The 26983-nt window shown below is 45.7% G+C and overlaps 1 protein-coding gene across 1 annotated transcript in view; it reads left to right on the top strand.

The window, feature by feature from the left end:
• The window catches only part of GREB1 (growth regulating estrogen receptor binding 1), a 126703-nt gene that overhangs the window by 525 nt on the left and 99195 nt on the right, over positions 1 to 26983 (top strand). The gene's annotated exons all lie outside the window — the stretch shown is intronic.

Here is a 26983-nt window from a genome sequence, read left to right on the forward strand (position 1 = left end):
GTGTGTGTGTGTGTGTGTGTGTGTGTGTGTGTGTGTGTGTGTGGCCGCCGGGGCGCCTGGCCGGCGTGGAGGCCAGGGCGACCCGCCATTCACTGGGAAGGATGCTGGGCCATTTTGCTGTCAACCCTCTTTTGATCCCTGGTCTTGAGGACCCGCAGAAAAGAGGGACTCCTGAATCTGTAGACTAAAGCTTTTCTTGACTAAACTCTTATTATAGAGGGGAGCCCCTTCCGGGCTTGAAGGGCGTTTTTAGTAGATCTTTAAAACAATCAATGTGCACATTTCACTTGAACAAAAACTTTGATTCCCAGTGAGAGCATTTTAATTTCTGTGATTAACATGGGATGGTAGACATGGGGAGAGGTGGAGGTCTGGGGAGGTTCTGTGCTTTGTCTTAAAGAAATGTGTTAATGTCACCTTAGTCTGCAGCACTTTGTAGGAAAATGTAATTGGGAGTTTTAAAGGCCATTAGTTTAAAGACGTTAGAACCCCACCTCTATTCGTTGAGAATGTCTTAAATCTCTGGGCAGATTTGAAGGATTCCTTAGAACCAATCCTTAGAAAAGTTTGTTTCTGGGAAACAAAAACCAAATTTAAAATGTGAAACGAGGACATGAAACAGGTGAGGAGATGTTTCTGCACGTCTTTTCGTGCTGGAATCTGGTTCATTTAAAATTTGCAATGTGATCTGTGACAGTTTCCATTTCCCAGAGCAGCGGACGAGGGTCACTGCTGTTTTCTAGAACGAGTATTCTTTATGGCCTAAGAAGTAAGCTTGGTTGCCGCTGAAATTCCATCCTGCCCTTTCTTGTTATTGCGTTTGGTTTAAACGGTTTGTGGCTTAAATGTTTTTAATTAGTGAAAAATAGCCAGTTGGACTAATACCTGTGATCCTACTTGGTGGGTACTTTGAAGCTACACTTTAAATATGTGTATTTTTGTTTTGGAATTTTTTTTTAAAAGATTTTATTTATTTATTTGACAGAGAGACACAGCGAAAGAGGGAACACAAGCAGGGGGAATGGGAGAGGGAGAAGCAGGCTTCCTGCAGAGCAGGGAGCCTGATGCGGGGCTTGATCCCAGGACCCTGGGACCATGACCTGAGCCGAAGGCAGACGCTTAACAACTGAGCCACCCAGGCGCCCTTGTCTTGGAATTTTTAACAAGAAAGCTTATAATCTCCTAGAGCCTGTCTAAAGGTTTCTGTGCATAATATGAAAGTGACCACTCGTTCTTTCATTTAGTAAGCAACCTAATGACCCCCCCCCCCATGGCGTTGTAGGTGTTCATTCTGGTACTACCATCATGCTTGACACTAGAAATCCCCTTTTGAAGAAAATGGTGTTCATTTTGTGGATTCAACATTTGAATTGTTTAGCAATTCCAGTGTTCAGAGGCAATTTCAAAGTAGAGCTAGTAAAAGTTTGAAAAATCAGAATGAGAAGACAGACTGTAGCTTAAAGAGAGAGGGCAGGTCCCCTGCCCCTCTGCCCCCCTGAGCCCCTAGGCCCCTGCCCCCCTGTCCCCCTGCACCCTTGCACCATGCCAGGCCGTCATCAGAATTGAGAGGGACCAGGACCTGAAAACAAAGGCTGTGGTATAGGACCCTTCATGCACCAGGAGGGTAAAGGGAGCCTGCTTTTAATAATTGCACCTTTCCCCAGAACCATGCTTCAGGGGTTCTGGCCCAGACTGGGAAAGGTAGTCTCTTGGGCTTTTGTGGGGGCAACTGACCATGAGAGCTGGCTTGGGGCAGCCTGGCCTGGCCATCCCGGAGGGCCCAGGGACCTCTAATCTCTTCAAAAAGATTCCAGGCAGTTACTTTCCTCAGCTCATAACACTGCTTAATGGGCCTTCGTGGCTTTTTGGTTCGGTTTCTGGATATACAGATAAATTGTAGGACTTTAAAGTTAATTGCACTTAAAAAAAGCAGGAGAGGAAGGTTATGATAGAAGTAATGTATATTTGTGACAAACAATTTAAGAACATACAGAAGAGTTAAAAACAAACAAAAGAACACCAAAAATCTATAATCCAGTTACAATTACTGTTAACACTTTGGTGTATTTTTTTCTGGTATTAAAACTAAATTTTATATGCTTCTAAACATTGCTCAAAATTACATGTTATATATATGTTATTTATGTCACTTTGTATATTTTTTCACTTAAATGTTGTGAATATTACCTATCACTTCTTTCATATTATTTTAAATAATTTTATATTCTGTTGTATAAAAAATAGTAATTTTACTATTTCTTTAGCAGATCCTTGGCCTTTTCCTATTATTTCTACTTTTGATGTCTTTTCATTTTGATAAAACATTACCGATTGATGGTAGTACACATTTCTAAAACTTGACTGCTCTTAGAGGCAAAAAAAGTTTAACATCTGGGATATAAAGTGGGAAAGGAGGCCGTTTTGCCTCTGTCCACTTAATGTCTTAGCTCACTCTTAATCGTCTCTGCCATTTATTTCTCTCTCTAACACAATGATATGCTTTTCATTTATTCCACCAAATTACAGGCTTCTTGAGGACAGAAACGGGTGTCTTAATTTTCTCTAAATCCCTCTAGTGCTCAGCCAAGGCTTGGCATGTCACAGATGTTCAAACTATTTTGGGGGGAGGGGAGTATATTTCAGGGGCTGTGTGAGAACCTGAAGCCCTCTCAGAGATGTGCAATGACTAGACTTGATCCAGCGGATTCCCGTTACCTAGTTTATTATGGAAAACTTTGAACATCGACAAAAGTGGGAAGAATGTAGAGTGTACTTCTTTGTGATCATCATCCAGCCTTGACAATTGTCAACATTTTGACAATTTTTATTCTTTTATCTCCCTCCTGCCCCCACACCCCGCAACCCTACTGGATCTCTTTGAGATCTAAGACATGATACCATATCCGAACCCTGTATTTTTGAGGATGAGTTTACCTCCTTATCCAGTGAGAAGGGCATGTCTTTGGGGGCTCAGCAGAAGGAAGTGGATTAGCCAGGAGGCTGTGTCACGGAAAGGCCAGTGATCCCACAGTTAGAGAAATGGCCTAACTTGCTTGGTTTTGACCTTGAGAGGATTGGTTCTCCTCTCTGGGCTCATGTTCTATGCCTGTCACCTGAGGAGCCTGACCTAGGTGATCTGTAAGCTTCCTTCCAACTTTAACTTTGTTCACGCTAAAGCCTGCCTTTTAGTCTAGTGTGGTCACTCTTCAAATTGTAACCCCTGGGCCAGCAGTTTCGGCGTCACTAGGGAAGTTGTACAAAATGCAGATTCTCAGGCCCCTGCCTAGACTACTCAGAACCCCTGGGGGTGGTGGCCAGCAATCTGTGGTTTAATAAGCCCTCTGGGTGATTTTGACAAATGGCCAAGCTTGAGAACCACTAATCTGCGAAGTTAAGCCGAGAGTCTATGAGCTCTTTTCAAAAGACAGAAACAAAAAGCTGCTGGAAATTGTGCTTTTATCCATCATCTGGCCATGTAAGTCAGTCCAATGACTGGCTTCTTCCCTTTGTGCAGACTGCTATTAACTGTGGAGTGACTGCAAGATCTTTTGTCGATCAGGAAATCTGGTTGGCAGTTACGTGTTCTTGACAAAAAGATTTGGGAGAAATTATGAGATAAAATGTTTCTGAACTCAGGTATATGTAGGCAATTGTCATTAAAAAAAAAAAAAACAGTTGGGAGGTGCCTGTCTGGTTCATTCAGTAGAGCATGTGTCTTTTGATCTCAGGGTTGTGAGTTCAAGCCCCACATTGGGCATGGAGCCTACTTAAAAAAAAGGTTGAAAACCACTTAATGTGACTCACCACATTTGTAATGACACAAATATTTGCTTAGGGTCTTATCTCCCCATGGTACTCAGTAAGTGCTGTGCAGCATCAAGTCTCCTTTGCTCACTGTTGTGCCCAGCGCCCAGCACAATGGCTGGTCCCTATAGTAGGTGCTCAGTAAATATTGGATGAATGAATGAGTTTTTGTTCTTCAGGACCTTACAGAACTCTGGATAGAGAGCCAAGCCAAATCCTCATAGAAACGGGACAATTAAGGGTTCTACTTTGAGATCTTGACTTCTAATGTAGGAGAATTTGAGTCAAAAGTCCAGTTAGTTTCGTATTTGTCAAATAAAAGTATCCTATGCTTAGCTCTGTCTTAGACTCTGGGGAGAAGTGTGCAGGGCAGTACAAGAGAATAAAATAGGGAACTCACACATATGAGAGCATTTCATTGATTCATAACTACCTTTCATTCCACTGCTTTTGGGGCCCTGCCCCTGATGACTGCACTTAACCTTAATTACCTCCTTTTGGTTCTGTCTCCAAATACAGCAACACTGGGATTAGGGGTTAGGGCTTCAACATATAGATTTTGGGGGGGGTGGACATGGGCCTTCAGTCCATAACACACTCCAAGGATTACCCCTGAGGTGAGCATACTCAGTTTTGGATCCTGCAGTTAGAGGATCGGTTTTGTAAGAGCACACAGGAGCTCCCAGTGCTGGCTTGGGGGACTTCGAGGAACAAGGGCACTCTTCTTCTTCTGGTGGGTGAGGCTGGAGCACATGTAGGGGACAGCTGATTCTGGCGCCTCTAGTTAAGGTTTAAAAATCAAACACATTTGATTACTTGAAGGCAGTACCCATTGTCTTTTGAGTACAGTTGACACACATAGTGTTATGTTAGTTTCAGGTGTACCGCCTAGGCGTTCATGCTGTGCTCACCACATGCATAGCTGCCGTCTGTCACCACACAGCGGGATTACGATACCGTTGACTAGTGAAAGCGTTTAAATAACTAACTACAAAGTTAGCTGTGGGGTCCATGGAGTTTGGTCGTATTATCGAATTGTAGACGTTTCAGAGTTTTCATCGTAAGTGTTATAAGTTGGTTCCTTTGCGACAGGTAACGTTGCCGTTATCTAGTTGGATACATGGAAGTAATTTGTAGGCACTGGCAGAACTCTAGGCCGTCAGATGGAGCGGGTTCTGTTCCCGTAGTGATTACCAGTGGGGCAAAGTCAATGAGAACCAAGAAGTACACGGCTCTTCTGGGCCAGGTTCCAGATGTAGATGGTATGTCATTCAGTTCCCCACAACTACTCTGTGAAGAGTAAGCATTATCATTCCCATGTTGTTTGCAGGAAAACCAAAGTCCAGGGACATTCAGTAACTTGTTCAAGGTCATAGAGCAGGAAGATGCTGTACCAGGATTTGAACGCACATCTGTCTGACTATAGAGCTATACAACAGACAAGCCAAATCTTAGCATAACAAAAGTCTGTGTCCATTCTATGAAATTTTCAAATTTTCATCTGTTTCCGGGTAATTTCTACATGGACTTCTTATTTGTCTGCCCCTGGGCTGGTCAGAGTAACACCTGTATCTCAGGATAAATCTGCCCCTTTCCCTTCCGTCATCTTTCCTGATTCTTTCTGAGAACCTGCATTTTCTCACTGGCTATTATGAAGGATTAGTCTAGAAACTTCTCTGGCCCTCTTTTACTAAGATGTAGTCTTGATTTTGCCTGAGAATTAGATATTAGGACTTTCATAGCTCCAAGAGAGCTGCTTTGCCCCACTGTATCTAGGGTGCTAGCTCAATTTTACCTTCGCCTTCAAATCACAAACTTCCTCTTGTTTATTGACTGTCTACAGCATCCCTTAGAAGTTAGCAGAGAGGAAAGGTTCTTGGTTGGGCAGAAAGCGAGAACTAGTGTAAGCTCTCATCTCTGAAGGTTAAATATTTTTCTCAAAATGTTAGTTTGACAGCAAATTCAACCTGTTTGTTTGATCAATAAGTCCATATTGAATGCTTACTCTATGCCAGATATTGCATTAGGTGTGGTGAGGGACACACAATGTGTGAGCCACGGGCCCTGCCCTCATGAGGCAGTTCGTAATCTATAGGAATAGAAAGTATTGTTGCTATTCTTACTAATGACTACAGACATGAAAAAAGTTTTAAAAAAGTAGAATTTGGGCTGGTATGTTTGGGGAGGTAGGGAAAATAAATCTGATTGAGAAAAAGTGAGAGAAGAAATAAATCATTATTGACTTTGTCCTAAGCTTAAGTACTTGACATATTTTGCCTCACTTAAACCTTATTTGGTAAAGAGGAGTTGTGTTCCCATTGTAAAGATGAAATAGAGGTGGAGAAAAGCCAGTGGACTTACTCAAGGTTATATGGGCAGAATATGTTGGAGAACCCATTTTTGTCTGGCTCCAAAGTGGGAGTGGGGCTGGACAGAGCCAGGCTGAGAAGATGGGCTTATGGGGGCAGTCTGGTCTGAGGGTACCCCACACAAGCCATTTTCCCTGACTTCCCATCCCACGGACCCATGAGACTTCAGAGTTGTAGGATATGGACCAGTTGCATCAGCATCACTTGGGAAATTGTTAGAGTTATAAATTATTGGGTCCCCCCCGATTTTCTGAGTCAGAATCCCTGCTGGTGGAGCCTGGGAATCTGTTTTCAGGAGCCCTCCAAGGAGTCTTTTGCGTGCTAAAGGTCAAGAAACACTGCTCTAGAAGCTGCTTTAGAGCTTCCTTGGCAAGAGGTCAATGGAAGGGATCTTTCGTCTATAAATCTGGAGTCCATTCCATCCCCGACACAGCTGCCGACTTCTGGCCTTCTTAGTCAGTCTTGCTTTTAGTTAATGATTCTACTTCTATGTGAATGAGGGTGACCTGGGTGGTTAAGGTAATGGGAGTGTAGTTAAGAGCTGGTTGTGTGGAGTCACGCAGACCCAGTATCAGACCTGAGCCCAACTATACTTGGGCAAGCTACTTAATCCTCTCTAGGTTTGTTTCTTCATCTGTAGAATGGGACCAATACTAATAAATGCCTCATAGGGTGTTACAAGAATTCAACATGCCATGTGTTAGTCAGATGCTGACAACACACCTGCGACCTGTCTTGGGGGGCAGGCCTTAGAAGTGCTTTCCCACAGGGGTGCTCATTTCTCACTATTCACACTTCCTGCTCATTTCTGTGGTGATTGCGCTGGGTCATTCTATGACCTCTTGGGAAGAGGTTCCTCCTACATGTTATTGACTGGTCTGCATGGGAATCGGGCCAGCAATATCATCAGCTTATCTCACCTCTTTTTCTTTGGCTATGTTACTTTTTTTTTTTAAAGATTTTTACGTATTTATTTGACAGAGAGACAGAGAGAGAGAGAGAGAGCGTGAGCACAAACGGGGAGTGGCAGAGGCAGAGGGAGAGGGAGAAGCAGGCTCCCTGCCGAGCAGAGAGCCCGATGCCGGACTTGATCCCAGGACCCTGAGATCATGACCTGAGCTGAACGCAGATGCTTAACCGACTGAGCCACCCAGGCGCCCCAGCGATGTTAGTTTTAAGTTGTGTTCTTTGAGCATCGCAACTGGGAAGCAGATTGGTCGTTTGGCACACCGGCTGCTGTCATTCATTAAGCCCCTACTTTGCCAGCGTTTCACATTACCCCTAAGCCTCACCACAGCCTGGAAATGTAGGGCCTAGGAAACATTTTACACATGGGTAAACTGAGGCCCCGAGATTTACCTGCTAGGCAGAACCACGTGGAACTGCTATTTTTGTGGGTCAAAGTGGTAAAATATTGGCAGTTTCATATGGCTTAACATAATACTTTTATCATATCACATAGTTATTTTTCACAAACTTAGAAAAGATGGTTCTAAGGAGATATTTGTATTTCTTCTGACAAAACATTACCCCCCCCAAAAACACTTAAAAATTGGGGTCATGCCCTTTTCTGAGCACTTCACCATACAATTCATTCAGATTGCACAACAGCCTTACGAGGTCGGTGTTGATGCCATCATCCTCCTTTCCCAGAAGGGGAAACTGAGGCACAGAGGAGTTAAGTAGCTTGTCTGAGGCCACATACCCAGGAAGTGGCAGAAACAGACTTTGGACACAAGCAGTCCGGGCCCAGAGTCTGAGCTCTCAGGCTGATGTGCGTTTGTCTCTCGAGCCCAGTGAGGATAAGGTGCTTTTTCTGGAGTAAGCAGGATTTGGGCTGTAGTGGCATTTGGGCGAGCTGGTACGGAAGGGCACGCCTGGAGCACCTCCATGAGTCTGTGCTAGGTTGCTGTGCACCCTCACATGAAATCGTCTCAGCAGCCCTGTGCTGAATGGTGGCCCCATTTTACAGGCAAGGAAAGCCAGACTCTGAGAGCTTAAGGAAGTTTTAGCTCCCCAGGGCGATGCAACTAGATTTCACATGTCCCTGGGTCTGGGTCTGACTGCAGAGCCCTGTCCATCCTGGTCCTCCTGCGGTGCAGTTGCTGCAGAGATTGTTCTCAGGAAGCCCGTTTGCACCCAGAAACTCCACGTCCTGCTCTCGCACTGCTGAGAGGAGGCGCTAGCCACACGGTGCACCGCTCTCAATTCACAGGGCTGCAAAACCTCTCAGATTGGGCCTGGGGTCACCACGAGGGCCTTCTTTCAATTATTTGATCACCATGGAAGGGAACAAAAATGCCTTGTTGGGATTTCAACCCCCTCCATTTATATTTATCTGAGGTCATTTGCACGGGTGAAAAGGAACAGGGTCAGACTTGGCCCTTGGATGCTCCCTTCCAATCCCCATTTATACTGTGGAAAGCTTGCAGATTCCCAGGGGGACTTCTCACTCCGAGACAGAGGCAAGGGGTAACACCGCATCTTCTCCAGCCCTGTGTCCGCACTTGAATATCTGATTCACAAAGCAGGGAGTCTGGACAAAGCATTCTCTGCTGCTCAGGTACAAGAGTGTTAACGGCAAGTTGCTAGCAAGAAGAATATTAAAAAAAAAATGCTGATCGGGCGCCTGGGTGGCTCCGTCGTTAAGCGTGTGCCTTCGGCTCAGGTCATGATCCCAGGGTCCTGGGATCGAGTCCCACATCGGGCTCCCTGCTCAGCGGGAAGCCTGCTTCTCCCTTTCCCACTCCCCCTGCTTGTGTTCCTGCTCTCGCTGTGTCTCTCTCTGTCAAATAAATAAATAAAATCTTTTAAAAAAAATGCTGATCGTTGTTGTTTATTTTTGATTAACATTTTTATTTTGAGATAAATACAGATTCACATGTAGTTGCAAGAGATAATACAGAGCTGTCGTGTACCCCGCTCAGTTTCTCCCAATGGTAACATTTTGCAAAGCTATAATACACTATTAACAGGACTGATAGAATCAAGCTAGGGGTTGTTCCATCCCTGTAAGGAGCCCTTATGTTGCTCTTTCAGGAACACAGCTGCCTCTTGCCCGCTCCTACCCTCCCATCCCTGAGTCCCAGGAGTCACGGATCTGTTCTCCAGTTCTATAATTCGGTTGATTCACAAGTGTTTTATACATGGAATTATACAGTGTGTGATCTCGAGATTGGCTCCCTCCCCATCCCCACTTAGCATAATTCCCTGGAGATTGACTTCAGTTGTTTTGAGTATCAGTTTTTCATTCTGTTTTATTGTTGAGTAACGTGCCAAGCTATCGATGTACCTCAGTTTGTCGAACCATTAACCCGTTAAAGGATATCTGAATTGCTTCCAGTTTTTGGCTGTTAATGAATCAAGCTAGTATGAGCATTTGGGCATAGGTTTTTGTGTAAATATAAATGTTAATTTCTAGGGGATAAATATCCAAGGGTGCAATTGCTGGATCTTATGGTATTTGCTTGTTTGATTTGATAAGAAACTGTAAAACAGTTCTTCAGAGTGGCTTTACCACTTTAGCTCCCCACCACTATTGTATGAAGATCCAGTTTCTTTGCATACTCAGCATTTGGTGTTGTCGCCATTTTGTATTTTTGCCATTCTGATGGGCGTATAGTGATATCTTACTGTGGTTTTAATTTGTATTTTCCTGGTGGCCAGTGATGCTGACCATCTTTTCATGGCTTATTTGCCATGTGTCCTTCTTCTTTGGTAAAATATCTCTTCATAGTTTAACTGTTGAGTTTTGAGAGTTTATTTATTTATTTATTTATTTATTTATTTTTAAAGATTTTATTTATTTATTTGAGAGAGAGAATGGTAGAGAGAGAGCATGAGAGGGAAGAGGGTCAGAGGGAGAAGCAGACTCCCTGCTGAGCAGGAAGCCCGATGTGGGACTCGATCCCGGGACTCCAGGATCATGACCTGAGCCGAAGGCAGTCGCTTAACCAACTGAGCCACCCAGGCGCCCGAGTTTTGAGAGTTTAAAAAAAAATCCCAGGTATTGGTACTGTGTTGGACATGTGGGTTGCAAATATCTTCTTCCTTTCTGTAGCTTGTCTTTTCTTCTTCTTAACGGGGTCTTTTGCAGAGCAAAACTTTTACATTTTGATGAGGTCCAGTGTATCAATGTATCATTTTAAGGATGGTGCTTACAGGCATCAAATCTAAATACTCTGCCTTGCCCTAGACATGAAGATGTTCGACTGTGTTTTTTTTTTTCTTAACGTTTACTATCTTATGTTTTACATATAAGTCTATGATCCATTTTGAGTTGTATAAGGTGTAAAGGTTTAGGTCAAGGTTCATTTCTTTGCTGGTGGGTATCCAATTGTTCCAGCACCATTTGTTGAAAAGGCTATCTGTCCTTCATTGAATTGCTTTTGCATTGATTTCTTTTAAGATTTTAAGAATGGTGCTTTTTGTTACCAAGTCAAATATATTGGGCCACAAAAGTGCCTAAAGTTTGCATAATAAATTTGAGGTGCTCAGATAGATAATTTTAGGCTTCGAGAGATCCACAAGGATAGTTCAGCTCAGGGATGCTGTAGGTCAGGAGTTGCTGGCTGTTAGGTGGGGGTGTGAGTCATGGCCCGGGGAGTCTGCGTGGGTGGTGGCAGGCTCCTGTCCTGGGGAATTCTGCTCCTGCTGTGCAGCTGGGCAACCTTCCCCTCCAGGGAGGGGTGGTGACACTGGGTGTCCTGGGTCAGTCTGGGGCACACTGACCTCTGGGGTGGAGTTGAACTTGCCTTAGGCATGGGCATGACCGGGTTAGGCTCCCACTTTGTCTCCTCTGTCAGCGGCAGCCCTGCCTGATCACTGACTGATTTCAGCGGTCAGCTTCTGTGAGGCCTCCCCGCCTCGGTCCTGGCTTCCAGCAGCTGGCTGTTTAAAACCCGGTGTATGGAGCACACAGGACTCAAGTGCAGTTTGGGAAGTGTGAGTTTACATTTTAAAAATTATTGTTATTATTTTAAGATGTGTTCTGTTATTACCTATCGCTCTCTCTTGCTCTAAATAGATAAATCTTAAAAAAAAAACACAAAAAAACAACGGGACGCCTGGGTGGCTCAGTTGCTTGAGCGTCCTGCTCTTGATTTCGGCTCAGGTTGTGATCTCATGGGTCGTGGGATCGAGGTCCGCATCCGGCTCCACGCTCAGTGGAGAGTCTGCTTGAGATTCTCTCCCTCTGTCCCTCCCACTTGCCCCCCCTCTTTCAAATAGATAAATAAATCTTTAAAAAAAAATAAAATGTTTTCTGTTACACAGATGTGTTCATTGGAGAAGAGGTAGATAGCACAGTTAAGCAAAATTTATCTGTAATCCCCATACCCTAGGATATTCCCTGTAAACGCAAAATTATTAATTTTGGAAGGAAGATTATTATTACTGCTCATTTCTTTCATAAACTCTATTCTCCAGCTGGGCCGTGAAGACACAAAGCTGATTTGGGGGAAAAAAAAGAAAGAAAGAAAGAGAGAGAGAGAGAGAGAGAGAGAGAAAGAAAGAAAGAAAGAAGAGAGAGAGAGAAAGAAAGAAAGAAAGAAAGAAAGAAAGAAAGAAAGAAAGAAAGAAAGAAAGAAAGAAAAATTGTTTTCTCATCGGCTGGATGTGGAGAATATTGACATTGCTAACCACATCGCCCCTGAGGCCCGTGGTGGTACAGTGGCTGGTGTGGGGGCATGTACCAGAAGTGGGGAGCAGGTGAGCCGCTGCAGCCAGGCCTGCGAGAATGATCTTTTGTTTCCACTGTCCGGCTGTCCAGGATGATGACTGAGGACGTCAAAGACATGTCTAAACACTGTTCTCTGGCTCTGTCCTTTGCCCTGAGTGTTTAAGGGGTCTCCCCACAGGGAACCCTGGAGAGCAGAGAGCTTCCCTCATGCTATTAATTCCGGGAAAGAACTGATCAATAATATTAGCATTCAGCATCTGCATCAGTCTCTCTGTTTTGTTCTGAGGAGAATTTATTTATTTACTTTGCTGATGAAAAGACTGGAAAACATTTTCTTCCCATTTCAAATGTTAAGATATGTTAAACTGCAGGAAACTCATAAAACACAGACAAATGCAAAACAAAAAACTATCATTCCTCCACCTAGAAATAAGTTCTTGTTTTTTTATTTTATTTTATTTTATTTTATTTTTTAAGATTTTATTTATTTATTTGACAGAGAGAGACACAGTGTGAGAGGGAACAAGCAGGGGGAGTGGGAGACGCTTAACGACTGAGCCACCCAAGCGCCCCAGTTCTTGTTTTTTTAAATGCACATATATAATATACATTTTAACCAAAAATGCTGTCATACCGTACGTGTGATTTACCTGTAGGTGTGCTAGGAACATCGAAGTGTGTCTTTACTATAAATATTCTACTACACAAATTTTTATATCTGTATTCTCTCATAATCCCTTTTTACATAATTGCTTTGCATTATAGAATTGTTGCCTTAAAAAATTAAAATGATATGGTTGCCTTCTCTAATTAGTAAATAATTGTTATTGTAGCTAAAAATTATCTGCCTTGCTCACAGGAACATTTCAAAAGTATTATTCAAGTAACATACTGTTACTTTATCAGTTAAAACGGTTCTGGCTGCCGGGAGGAGGGAACTGCTGAGAGTTGAGCAGCTCCAGGATACTTGACATCCTCACGACAGGGAATGGATACTGGTCAGACTTCTGCCCCTCACCATGCGCCTCTGGGAGGAAGTCTGAGTACGGGGGGACAGCAGATAGGTCCCTGGCACATTTTCCTAGGCCAGCTTTTGGCTAAGAAACAAAAAGAAGACAAGGTAGAGAGAATACTGGCAAGCTACTGTTTGATTTCAGTGTTAGCCTGAGATGTGAGAAAATGGAATAATTTGTGGGGTGCCATGTCACGCCCCCGTTCAGCTGCGATGTGACTTGGCTTCCATGGAGATCTCAGGCTGGAGGTCCCATCTCAGAGTCTTAGATCCCGCAGTGACAAAAGCTCTGTCTTTATGCTGACCACACTATGTTATGGTCACATGTTACCTGTGCCTCCCTGCACTCCCTGCCCACCTCCTGGAGGGCAGGAACCGGGGCCCCCTCATCCAGGCACCCACTGGACCCAAGCAGAGTGCCGTGGCCTCCTGGAATTGGCCAGTGAACTTGCTCAATGTTTCATGAAGGGACACTATTTCATTCAGTGGTGTTCCCTGTGGACTTTGCATTTATTCATTTATGTCCTGAGCTCTTTTGAGTAAACTGCTGCAGCGGTGGTGAGGCCAGGGGCAGCCCAGGGGCAAAAGAATGAGCCTGAGAGGGGGACATCTTGTTTCTGTGGGGGAATTCTTTCCATGATGGGATGTGAAGTATTTTAGACATTCCACGTGTATCTCTATGTTACTATGACCCAGTTTGTTACAGAGGGAAGGTGTTTTTAGATTCTATCTTGTATTATGCTTTTTTAGGAAGATCATTTTGAGAGGTGTCCAACCACAAACACATGTGAAGTGCCTGCCTCCTGCCCGGTCCTTGCTATGTTTCATTTTCAGGAATCACACTCTTAAAGTGCCACCCCTCCCTTTAAAAAAAAAAAAAAAAGAGATTTATTTATTTATTTTAGAGAGAGAGAGTGAGAACAAGTGCTGGGGAAGGGCAGAGGGAGCGGGACAAGCAGACCCTGTGCTGAGCACAGAGCCCTCCCGGGGCTCAGTCTCATGACCCTGAGATCATGACCTGAGCCGAAATCAAGGGTCGGACACTCAACCGACTGAGCCACCCAGGCGCCCCTTAGGGTGCCCTTTTTACTTCTGTTTGGGCTGAACTGATTTTAACTTAGTAGAGCCTGGATTCCCTTTTAAGTGAACAGAACCAGGACGAGGTGGAGCCTCACTCATTGCTTTAATTTGCTCCTTTAATCTTTTACCTGAATAAAGGCAATAATTACAAATACGAAGATATTTACTGACCACAGACCTCGTACCAGGCACTTGATCTGTGTTGCCACCTATGTTATTATTTTATCTGTAGAACTTCACATAGTGAAGGTCCGGCGGAGGTTGAGTGAGTGCATAATTATCATAACAAGCCCACAAGGTAAGTTTTAACTATCTTCATTCTGTAGTTGAGGAGCGGAGGCTGAGAACGCCTCACTGACGGGATCCTGCGGCTGGGAGGTAGTGCAGTCGGCGTGCAGACCAAAGCCTCTTGGGTCTCAGGGCTGCTGTTGGTGCCTCGGGCCTGCTCCACTTTGGGGGCGGGTGGGACCAGCTCAGTTGCCAGTGCTGGAAAAGAAGGAGCTCCAGCAGTGTCAACTGGTGAAAAGAAAAGATTTCCAGGGCGCCTGGATGGCTCAGTTGGTTAAGTGTCTGCCTTCGGCTCAGGTCATGATCCCGGGGTCCTGGGATCCAGCCCCGTGTCGGGCTCCCCGCTCCGTGGGGAGCCTGCTTCTCCCTCTGCCCCTCCCCCTTGCTCCTGCACTCTCTCTCTCTCAAATAAATAAATAAAATCTTAAACAAAACAAAACAAAAGAGAAGATTTCCAGAGGATGGTCTTATGGGCTCAGGAGATGCTCTGCTCCCCGCCTCAGCCCAGCTTGGATAGCGGATTCTCACATGCCTTGGGTCAGAGATGACCTCCCCAGTTCAGATACTCTGATGGTTTTAAGGTTTTTGGAAGACATCATTTACTCGTTCATTGGTTTCCTTTCTAGTGGCCAGTTTTGTTGGGGGGAAAACAGAATTTAAAAAAGGATAGTGGTGTTTTGGGTGACTTTGCGGAAAGAGCTGAAAATCAGTGGCAGGAGCTGCTGCTTCTCCCCAGTAATTACCGATGTGGCAGAAACAAACACAGGGTCCCCAGCAAGCCAGAAAATGTTAGTTGGTCTAGCAGCCACTGCTACTTATTATCTTAAAATTCTCTTTAAATCTTGATATATTTTAATGGAATGATAATATTCCCTTTCCAACTTTTTAATTTTGATGCAATATTATTTTTGCGATAATTAATCAAAAACATTTCCACATCTCTGTATTATATTTAATACGTTTAGAGAAAGGTACACATACATCAAGATCATGATCGATAATAGACAAAGCACCAGAATATTGACTTTGTCCTTGAGGAAATCTGATAATAACAAATCAATAAATTATAGCAAATGATGAAAATGTTCCCACTTACTTGTAAACAGACATTGAAAGAAAAGCAGTTGTAAGGTATGCTGGAATAACTAATTCATTAGGGAAAATGATGATGTGTAGGGTTGATGATCCTGCAGGGGTGGTGCAGCGGTGCAGGGAGACGAGGAATTTACTGACAGTTCTGCAATGAAAAAGTGACAGGCATGAAAGGTGTTACTTTTTCTTTTTCTTTATTTTTACTTTGTATTGGAGAATAGGTGACACGTAATGTTACATTAGTTCCAGGTTGTACAACATAGTGATTCAACAACTCTACCTAATGCTGTGCTCACTGCAAGTGTAGCGACCGCGTGTCACCATCCGATGTTATTACAATACCAGTGACTGTGTTCCCCAGGCTGTACCTTTCATCCCTGTGACTTATTCATTGCATAACTAGAAGCCTGTATCTCCTGCTCCCCTTCACTCATTTTGCTCCCACAGCCTCCCCTCAAGTGTCCGTTTATTCTCAGTATTTAAAGGTCTGATTTAGCTTTTTGTTTGTTTATTTATTCATTTTTTTTTTTAGATTCCATATGGAAGTGAAATCATATGGCATTTGTATGACTTATTTTATTTATTTATTTTTATTTTTATTTCTTTTAAAGATTTTGTTTATTTATTTGATACAGAGAGAGAGTGAGCACCAGCAGGGGGAGGGCCAGAGGGAGAGGGAGAAGCAGACTCCCCGCTGAGCAGGGAGCCCCATGTGGCACTCGATCCCAGGACCCTGAGATCATGACCTGAGCTGAAGGCAGACGCTGAACGGATTGAGCCACCCAGGCGCCCCTGTTGGACTTACTTTACTTAGCATAATACCTTCTAGGTCCATCCATGTTGTCGCAAATGGCAAGATCTGACCCTTTCTTTTTTTTTTAAGATTTTATTTATTTATTTATTTGACAGAGAAAGAGAGAGATAGTGAGAGTAGGAACACAAACAGGGGGAGTGGGAGAGGGAGAAGCAGGCTTCCCTCTGAGCAGGGAGCCTGATGCGGGGCTCTATCCCAGGACCCTGGGATCATGACCTGAGCCGAAGGCAGACTCTCAACGACTGAGCCGCCCAGGCGCCCCAAGATCTGTAAGGCTGTCGTGTTTGCCGATTGCTACAACCAGTATTTGTTCAGCACATGTAGTAGGTCAGACACCAGGGACAGGCTGGTGAGCCAAACACACATGGCCCCCGTGTGCATGGGGGTTCAGTGGAGTGGGGGAGACAGACAATCAAACAATCCCCGAATGGACAAGGAGGAATGTACTCGGATGGGAAGAAAGTTCCAGGAGAGCAGAGAGCACATCTAGATCAGGACGTGCTTTGAGGATAATTGGCAGTAACTGCGAGGCTATGGGGCGGTTTGTCCTGACCCGGGAAACTGTGAGCATCCAAGGGCGCAGCTGATGTGGCGAGTGTTTGCAGGAGGGCGGATGCCAGGAAGGCAGAGTGTGCAGCCAGGTGGGGACCTACTCGAGCGGACTTTTCAGGGTTTGTTAAAGATGAGAGACTTTAACTTCAAAGCGCTGGGAAGCTGCTGCTTCAGGGGTTTCAGAGGGTGGGGTGGGAGTGGGGTGCAGTGGTCAATCAGTGGGCTGCCCCCCAACCCTGTGTCCTTCCCAAGCTGCCTCTGAAAACCTGATGCTCTCTGTGAAGCTTTCTGCCAGGCCTCGGAATGCCCAGGCAGATATAGCTGATGGGGTTGATGGGCCCACCCTCTGGTTTTCGAAGCTGGCTGGCAGGTGGCCTTCCTGAGTCCCTCCAGTCGAGATTTAGCCCCGTGGATTGGGGGCAGTTGTGAGCTTTCTCAGGCCATAGCCACGACTGGTGTTTCCTTCGTGCCTTTCCTCTAATGCTAGACTCGTAGTGCTGCAAGAATTTGAGGCACCAGGGACCATTAATGGGGTCACCTCTCTTCTCTTGCTTATCTGCACGCTCCCCATTTGAAAGCCTGGCAGAGTCCTAGTCTTGGAAGAAAGCTTCCCTGTGTTTGCAGATGTTCTCTGATGTCTTCTTTCTCCTCTGTTTGAAGCTTATTGTTCGTACTACAGAATTGGGGGAAACACTGACACAGGCAAGCCCTAAGCCCTTGATGGCAGAGTAGGAAAGGTCTGCTGTGCACTCCCCAACTCTGCACACTTTTGTGCACATCTGGAGAGATGCCAGTGGCCGCTTCTTCCTTTGCTTTCCTGAACTCAAGGGCTCCTGACTCCAGCTTCTTTGATGAGTCAAGGAACCAAATCAGAGGGTCTGACATTTGTAGATGCTGAAATTAAGTTCAGACTTTTTTTTTTAAAAAGATTTTATTTATCTTAGAGAGAGAGAGTGAGAGCATGAGCAGAGGGCAGGGCAGAGGGAGAGAGAGAATCCTCAAGCAGCTCCTGGATGAGCATGGAGCCCAATGTGGGGTTCAATCCCACAACCCCAAGATCACGACCTGAGCCAAAACAAAAGAGTTGGAGGCTTAAACCACTGAGCCATCCAGATGCCCCCTAAGTGCAGACTTTCTGACTTTCTCTCCAGTTTGCCAGCCTCTTGGGCAAGAGAGAGCACCCCTTTCCTCCTCTCTTCCGTCCCTCTGTTGTGTGGGGGATGGGGTCAGGGGGAGGTGGGGGGGCATCTGTGTAGTAACCGAGAAAGAGCAGACTGGGATTCCCTTCCCTGAGCAGAGGCAAGTGAAGCAGAGGCTCCACATCATTCACATCCTGAATCCTGCTCCCAGATGAGTTACAGGGGCTTGATCTTTGGGCATAGATGTCTTCTCAAGACTGTCAAGTGGATGCATAATTAGAAGATATATGCCTTGTCCTCACCTTTGGGGTCACTTGCTAGATTAAATTCATTTAATCCTGATAAGGTCAAGTAGGAGAGGGGTGTGTGCTCACACGTGACGGCCCTGTGACCTCCAGGAGGCTGCGTTGGCCATGGGGTGTTTAAAAGGAAATAGAATTTTTCCCTTGAAGATGCGAACATGTTCGATGTATATCATATACGTGTAAGAAAATATTTTCTGAAAATGGAACATGAACATGTGTGCTGTGGATTTTCTTGCCAATTTGATTCCTTCGTTTGGCAGGGGTGGGAATCTGGGGTTAGGCAGGATTCAGTAACCCACTTCTGGGCTTCTTTGGTGGGGGGAATTTCATCACTTGGAAGATGAGGGATGAGACTAGGAGATTGGGGTCCCATGTCTCCATTTGCCCATCTGAGCCCCAGCCATTCTCTGTGTCCTCAGAGTAGTGTTTCCTGCCACAGTGCATCAGCTAATGCTTGAGCGTAGACAGTGGGACTTGCCAATGTTGAGAAGCATGTTTTGGGTTGGGGGCCGGAGAGGTAAGCAGGTAGCCAACACACAGCCGAGCTGAGCCGAGCAGAGGGGGATGTGAACAGGCTGTGCGCAGAAACTTTCTCTGGGCACTGAGCCTGAGCTAGTGGCCTAAGGGCACCAGCCACGCTCGGGAAGGCCAGGGAAGGTAACCCCTCAGGCCCGTGAGTCAAAGCTTCTCTTCTCATGATTGGTCATATCGACTTCCCTGACAGTCCTTTCTGCACACCCTCACCTGATCAGTGGTGTTTTGTTAACTGGGATGTTGGGAAACCCATTGAGGCAAATGGAGAACATTAGGGGTCTAGCTTGTGTATTTATTATTTTTTTCGAGACCAGATGCCTTTGCAAGTGGTTAGGAATTGGGGGTGGCATTCTCCGAAGAGATACAGCCCTCCCCCTCTCCTTCCTTCATTTATTAAAAGTTTGTTGTGCTTAAGTGTTGGGATAGAGGCCGGGCAGGAAAGAAGAGACTAAGGCCTGGGCTTGCAGTTTGGTTGGTAGTAGAAGGTAGTAGAAGGAAGGCAGTAGAAGGAAGGACGTAGAGAAGTGCTCTAAAGGTATCACGGAAACGCAGGAGCGCGAGGGAGCCCTTTTGCCTGGAAACGTCAGGGAGAGCTTCACGGAGGAAAGTCGTCTGAGTTAGCACTTTAAAGGGATGTAGTATTAGGACCTGTGAAGAGGAAAGGACATTCCCTCTGGAATGGAAGGAGCTGTCTGAGCACAAATTTGGAGGTCAAAATGTTTTCTCTAAAATTGCATTTTAACTGAGTATCTCCAGTTTAGCGTTACCATGTGAATAATACTGTGTGTGTAGCCAGGGCTCTCGCCTCTCCAGCTGTCCCACAGGTGGGGAGTCACCCCTGATGCTCCAGACCCACGGCAGCGTGCTGCGGCAGAACATGCAGGCTTATAACACCTTGGTTTTCCGAACCAAGGTCAGGATCAGAGCTTCACCCACAGTAGCCATCCTCTTAAATACAAAGTATTTATGTCACCGTCTGTGTTTTGCATGAATTAAATATGCTGATTTTGATACAGAATTGCAAAATAATGAGTAAGTCGTTTAACCAAGACGTTAAAACAACATATACGAGTTTTGCTGAGCAGGTAATGAGACAAGCTTTGACATTTCCTCACGGTGAGCGGACAGTATTAGCAACGACAAAATAATGAGAGTACGAATAGCAACAAAAGTGGCCCTCCGGTGACCCTCTACTGTCTGGCCACTAGGTCAGGTGCATTATGTGTGATACCAAGAAACAGTAGAAGGGAGCCTGCGTTGTTTTACTTTTTATTTTGTTACTATTTCAAAGAAGTTGTCCAAAACTTGTGTTCCCTGAAATGGGCATGATTATTACTGGTACGGGAGTCCCAGAGGCATGGCGCCCCCACCTGGACAGGCACAGTCTCCTGTTTCTCTGAGTCCCTCCTCCCCTTTGCGGGTCCAGTGGTCCACACCAAGCCTGTGCTTCTGCCCCTGCTCTAGGCTGGGGTCCCGAGACCAGCTGTCACCTTGCTGGCCTTGGAGTGGGTGAGAAAAAGGCTATTTCGTGCTTTCCTGAATTATTCTAAGTGAGGATTCTGGTCTTTCCCGAATTCTTTCTTTTAAGTCGTCTAAACCTGGGTGGTGGTGCTTTGCAATAACGTATTAAAGAAATTATCCCGGGTGGGAATGATAGCCTGGAAAGCACAAAACCACATAGTAGATAGGATTGCAGTCAGAGGCTCCTAGACAGCCTCTAGCTCACTTCTCCGGTGGTGGAGGTCTGCTCTTATCTCTGAGAGAGAGAGAGGGAGGGAGAGAGAGAATGAGTGACTCCTCCAGGTCTGTCCCCACTTTGGCCCCGATCCCGTGTGCCAGGCTGTTCTGCTTGTCCACTTTCCATCCGTAGCTCTTCCTTCTCCAGAGATCCTTAGCAGTTGGAATTTCTAATTCTTTCAAGAAAAAACCCTAGTCCTTACAACCCAGGTTGGCTTTGCCCTCCAGCCCCACGCATCTGAGATTCAGTAGTGGGACACTGGAATATTTCCCAGAGTTCATTTTCTTTTTTTTTCTTAAGATTTTATTTATTTATTTGACACAGAGAGACACAGCGAGAGAGGGAACACAAGCAGGGGGAGTGGGAGAGGGAGAAGCAGGCTTCCCGCTGAGCAGGGAGCCCGATGTGGGGCTTGATCCCAGGACCCTGGGATCATGACCTGAGCTGAAGGCAGACGCTTAACGACTGAGCCACCCAGGCGCCCTCCCAGAGTTCATTTTCCAGTGAATAGCAGAATGGGCTTTCCGAGTGTGGCCTCCCCTCTGTCCTTCGTATAGCCCAGGGAGGGTGTGTTTCCCATCCTTCCTGACGTCTCTGGATCACCACTCTTGCTTTTAGGAACAAGAACACACACAGTCCTTCCAGGAACAGTCATTTTCCAGGATAGTGTAGTCTAAACCTATATTTAGAATGAAACAAAATAAAACATAACATTCTTTTGAAGCCAATATAAACCGTAGGGATTTGGCTTCAACCATGTTGAAGATGCTCTTTTTTCTAGATCCATGCCATATCCCGCCATTGCCAGGGCAGAGGCCCGCTGACCCTTGCCTGCCCAGAGCATCCTTTCAGGTGTCTTCTGGAGCACAGACCACCTGAGAGCTGAGTCCGGACTCTTTTCCCTTACCACTGATTTGCCAGGAATTACCATTTCTCCCCTGAGTCCCAAAGTTCCAGGGCCAAATCTGCTTTTTCCCTTTTTTCAGTCTTTTATCGTAGAAAATTTTAAACATACACAAAAGAAAGAAGATTGTAATGAGCCCCCAGGCAGGCATTTCCCATCTTGAGAAATTAGCAGCACATGGAAATCTTGTTTCTATCTACCCCACCTCCCAGAAAACAAACAGTTTTCTTTTCTCTGCTGGATTCTTTTCTTTATTTTTTTGTAAAGATTTTCTTTCTTTTTTTTTTTTTAAGATTTTATTTATTTATCTGACAGAGAGATATAGCAAGAGCAGGAACATAAGCAATGGGGAGTGGGAGAGGGAAAAGCAGGCTTCCCGCGGAGCAGGGAGCCCGATGTGGGGCTCGATCCCAGGACCCTGGGGTCATGACCCGAGCCGAGGGCAGACGCTTAACCGACTGAGCCACCCAGTCGCCCCAAGATTTTCTTTTTTTTATAACCTTTTTTTTGAAAGAGATTTGTCTATTTGAGAGAGCATGAGCGTGCACGAGTGGAGGAGGGGCAGGGAGAGGGAGAGAGAATCCCCAGCAGACTCTCTGCTGAGCAGGGAGCCTGACACGGGGCTTGATCCCAGCACCCTGAGATCATGACCTGAGCGGAAATCAAGAGTTGGATGCTTAACCGACTGAGCCACCCTGCTGCCCCTAGATTTTATTTTCTTTAAGTAATCTCTGCCCCAGCATGGGGCTCGAACTCACAACCCCAAGATCAAGAGTTGCCTGCTCCACAGACTGAGCCCCCCAGGGGTGCCCCACTGCTGGATTATTTTACAGCAAATCCCAGGTACATGGTTTCATCCAAGACTACTTTTGCAGTGGCACAGCCTCGGGAGGACAGTCAATGGCATTGTAATAGTGTTGTGTGGGGACAGATGGCAGCCACACTTGTGAGCATTGCGTGACATATAAACTGTTGAGTCACCTTGTACAGCTGAAATTAATGTCACATCGTGTGTTAACTATAATTAAAAAAAAAACGTGAAAGTACTTTTGAGATAATACACCCCAGACGTGTGCACAACAAGGTATTCTCTTTTTAAAGAGGCCATTCTTAACACCTAACTAAAAAATTAACAGTAATTCCTTATAATCCGAACTATCCAGTTAGGTTCCCCTGATGTATCATTAATAGGTTTTTGCTTGTTGGAGTCAGGATCCAAACAAGGTCCGTATGTTGCATTTTACTGATAAATCTCTTAGGGGTCTTTTGATTTGTAGCAGTTCTTCCTTTTTTGTTTTTTCCCCCCTCCTTGCCATTTATTTGTCGAGAACCAGGTCATTGGTCTCTTGCAGTTTCCTACTTTCTGGATCTTACTGATTGCGTCGGTGAGCTGTTGTTTAATATATACCTTTCCCCCTGTATATTTAGGAAATTGGTAGCTTGATGTAGAGGCTTAAGGTCGGATTCAGGTTCAGTCTTTGGCCAGACATGTCCAAGTGATGATTTGTACCTTGTATTGCATCATAGTGGGAGACACATCATGTCCGCCTCCGTGATGTTGGGATTGGCCCGTGGGTTCGGGGATCGTGAGCCTGATTGATCCATTTAAAAATTCCCCATCAGTCTTTCAGCATTGGATGTAGCCACAACCGGTGGTCACTGCCAAGATCCAGATTTCATTAGGGGCTGCAAAATGATGATGATACCTTAATTTATAATTCCTTCTCCACATATTTGCTGGAATCTTATGGAGGACTTCCCCTCATCACTCTTTGGCTACTCTAAAATACAGTTTACATGGGAAAAGCAAGAGAAGTGCTTGGCTCTTTATCCATCAGGTTTCGGAATAATGGGTTGGTTCCCTAGCATCCTCCAAAGCTGACCAATGAGTATTTTTGTATTTTTATGAATGTATGGATGGTTAACATATTCAGAATGCTCAATTCAGTGAAGTCATTGTTTTTGGCGCTCATATTGCCCACCTCTGGCCAGTGGGAGCCCTTTGAGTCGGCTCCTGTAGGCCGGGCTCGGTGAGGCCCAGGCTCACGGTGTGGGGCTCACCTCCTCCCGTAGGCTCTTTGAGAACAAAGCTATTCCCTGTGAATGGCCTTGGGGAACCAGACTTTGATGAAGCGGCAGCAGAAGGTCACGCTCTGTCCACTTTCCATCAGACGTTTTTCCAGAGGTCGTAGCCTTTTTGGTGTTACACCATCATCGCTATCTGAGCTGAGGCTCAGAGAAGTCAAGTTTTCCCCGAGGCGACATCGCCAGCAAGGGCAGAACTGGGCATCCAGCCCTGGCGCAGTGGCTCTACTTCCCTGAGAATCAGTGAGGGAGTGGGACCAGGGCAGGGGATGGCATTCCAGGTGGAGGAATGGGAATTCAGGGCAAGGTTGGCTTGCACGGGGGCAAATTAGGGGTGTGGAGTGGAGAGGGCAAGAGCAATTGGATCCTGGAGGACCCGGGTGGGGGAGGGGCGGCTGAAGAGTGTGCCCGGAGCAGCACCTGCTGCTTAAGCTTCCTTCGCCCCCAGGCCTCTCCACCGCTGGGCTTCCTCCTCCTTGTCCTTTGACTCATCTGCGCCCTTGTACCCCAGGACAGCTTCTTGGGAACAGGGGCCATGCGTAATTAAACAGTGGGGCCCACATCTGGTCCAGAACGACACTCCCCACGGATGCACTGAGTTTCTTAGATGAGTAGCCTCAACCGTGAGCTGGGGTAGTAACAATCGCCCTCTTAGGGATGTCGTGGGGAATGAATGAGGTAATATACCCCGGATGTGTGCACAGCGCCCGGTCCCTGTGAGGGCCTCCATGGATGTGGCCACTAGTACCGCTGGTGAGACTTTGCCCTCTGCGTCCCTAGAACAACATCCTGGCTCAGTCTCACTTGCTCTCTGCTACTAGGTGGCTTCCAGTCAGCAGCTGGTGGCATTTCCAGGCACAAGGCAGCGGAGATATACTCAGAACCAGTGCCAGAAATGCAACGGCTTTTTTTTTTTTTTTTAATTGAGGTGAAATGTATATAACATAAAATTAACCCATTTTAAAGTGAAAAATGTAGTGGCATTTAGCACACCCACAATTCCGGGCCACTGCCAGCTCTAGCAGTGCTGCCTTTAAATTCTTCAAACTTTTAAAAGTTTTGGGAAGGGCACCGGTACTAAATTTCTATGAATCAGAAATAAATTTTTGTATTTTTTTATATTTGTTGTTCCCACATTTTTTTCTTTCTCTAGTGGTTGAGCTCACCCTGCTTTGCAGCCACCATGACAAATAACATTCTGGCCGCATTAAGAGGCCTTGAGGCCACGCTCCCTTTTTTCTAGGGGCTCTGTCAACCACTGGCTTCTGGGGAAGAACTCATTTCTTAGAACCATCATCATTTAATTTAGTAGAACTCGAAGAAAGAAATTATAACTTTTATGGGGCTGAAGTAGAATTTCAGAGAGGCAACTCTTTTCCTATAAATAAAAATTAATTCACTCAACAGATATTTATTGAGTACTTACCATGTGCTATGCCCTGAGTATTGAGTAATGCACTAAAAAGATGTGACTCCTGTAGGATTTTCTTGAAAACGTTTGGTCAAGGGGGGATTTGCATGTTTCCTAAGGCTTGAGAAGAAAATTAATCTCGAGCTTGTAGGGCTGAGGGTTGAGGAGCACTCCATTTTTGGTGGAAGGCACAGTGAGCTTGCCTGGACTGGGATGGAGCAAGGTGATCAGTCCCCTGAGCCTCTTTCCCCACCTGACAGAGGGGCTCAGATCTCTTACCTCAAGAGGCCATCCAAAGGCTCAAAAACAAAAACAACAAACAAAAACCCCACACAGGTGCCTGATGACCTAGTGCTGGATATGAAGGGTCCTCTCAAGAAAAGAATGAAGGAAATGATTCTTCCCAGCAACTCAAGAGACATTTTACATAGCCTAGCTAGTTTTATGTTTTACTTAAGTGAATATGATTTAAGATTTATAGATAAAGATAATCAGGTCAAAGTGACCCTCCTTCTGTGGCTGGAGCAGCTTGGGTGAAGGAACCCAGGATAGGGTTATGTGGGAAGATGGTTATAGATTCTTTCATCACACCATCTGCCTGGGAGGGGAGAGTTTGATCAAGTCAGAGCTTCTCTGTGCTTGAGCTGAAAAGAAAAGTTTAAAAACAGTGGGCTTAATTGGATCTGGTGGTTTTCCTGTTTATTATTCATAAATGGGACCATAAGTAGACAGGCATGGTTCCAGAAACCTTTGCAGATTAATCAGTCTATTCTCTTTGTTTCCAAGGAAGGGCATTTTTTCATCTGTTCTGGGGGGTCTCTTGGGGACCTGTAGCTCATCTCCCTGACAGAGAAAGGTGGGGTCTTTATCTTAGTCCCAGTATGGGACGTGAGGCTCTAAGTCATCCCTGAGGGATTCCAATCTGAGAACTGAAAGATGCATTTCTCAGGGAAGCAAGTTTTAAGCATCTTGGCCATTGTAATTAATTTGTCCGGGAACGACATTCAAGATCTCTGTCATAATTGGACTTCCTGAGTCTTTAGCACTGTCCTGGGCTCCTAGGGAACCTCTTAGTTACCCTTCAAGGCCTACTTCCTTCAGAAAGTCTTCCCTAATCTTCTTAGCCAATAGGATTTTCTCTCTTTTCTGAACTTCTGTAGCTTTGGGTTGGAATTTTATTCTGACTCATCAGAAGCTTAATATATGAACGTGCCATTTCCTGATCAGTCTGATTAATTGAGAATTCTCGGTCTTGCTCTCAAAAAGCAAGGACATCCACCCACCCACCCACATATCCAACCATCCGCTCTGCATCTACCCAGCCTTTCATCCACTTATCCATCCATCCATCCATCCATTCGTCTGTCCATACATCTACCCAACCTTCCACCCATCCATCCATCCACCCACCCATCCATCCATTCGTCTGTCCATACATCTACCCAACCTTCCACCCATCCATCCATCCACCCACCCATCCATCCATCCATTCGTCTGTCCATACATCTACCCAACCTTCCACCCATCCATCCATCCACCCACCCATGCACCCACACATCCATCCACCTGCCCATACATCCCATCCATTTGCCCATCTGCTCATTCCTCCATCCTGTGTTCAGTGTTCTCTGAATAATATACCCTGTGCTCGGCATTATGGCTAGTGCTGAGGAACAGAGATTGAGTCAGATGCGGACCATGGTCTCAAAGAGCTCAGCCTCTGGACGTGATAAGAGGAAGTGTGGTAGGTAGAGAAAGGGTGATTGAATGCAGACGTCGTTGTTCCCATGCCTGGGACTCTCCAAGAAAATACCCTTTATCTTAAATGATGTAGATATGAACGAGGCAACTGCTCTCTGTCCCATTTCCCTTGTGTCTTGGCCTCTGGGAAGTTTTTGCAGGCCCCATCTGGCTCTTCCCTCTGCGGGAAGCCCTTTGAGACTTGCGGCTCTCTGTAGGCGGCTGCATGTGGAGGGAGGGCCGGGGGCACTGACCTGGTGGCTGCAAGGTGGTCACTTCACCAACCCCTCCTGTGTCTCCCCAAGAGGAATGCTGCCTAAGAGGACAGAGCAGATGTTCTCTGGGCAGAGTGATCATTCATCAGCCCCTCCTCTGGGAGCAGGAGGTGACAGCACATTTATCTGAGAGCAGAGGCCAAATCTGCTGACATTATTCT

Source organism: Callorhinus ursinus, unplaced genomic scaffold, assembly GCF_003265705.2.
Source record: "Callorhinus ursinus isolate GAN/ISIS: 27379988/994484 unplaced genomic scaffold, GSC_fseal_2.0 scaffold10, whole genome shotgun sequence".
In the NCBI taxonomy this organism is placed as follows: Eukaryota; Metazoa; Chordata; class Mammalia; order Carnivora; family Otariidae; genus Callorhinus; species Callorhinus ursinus.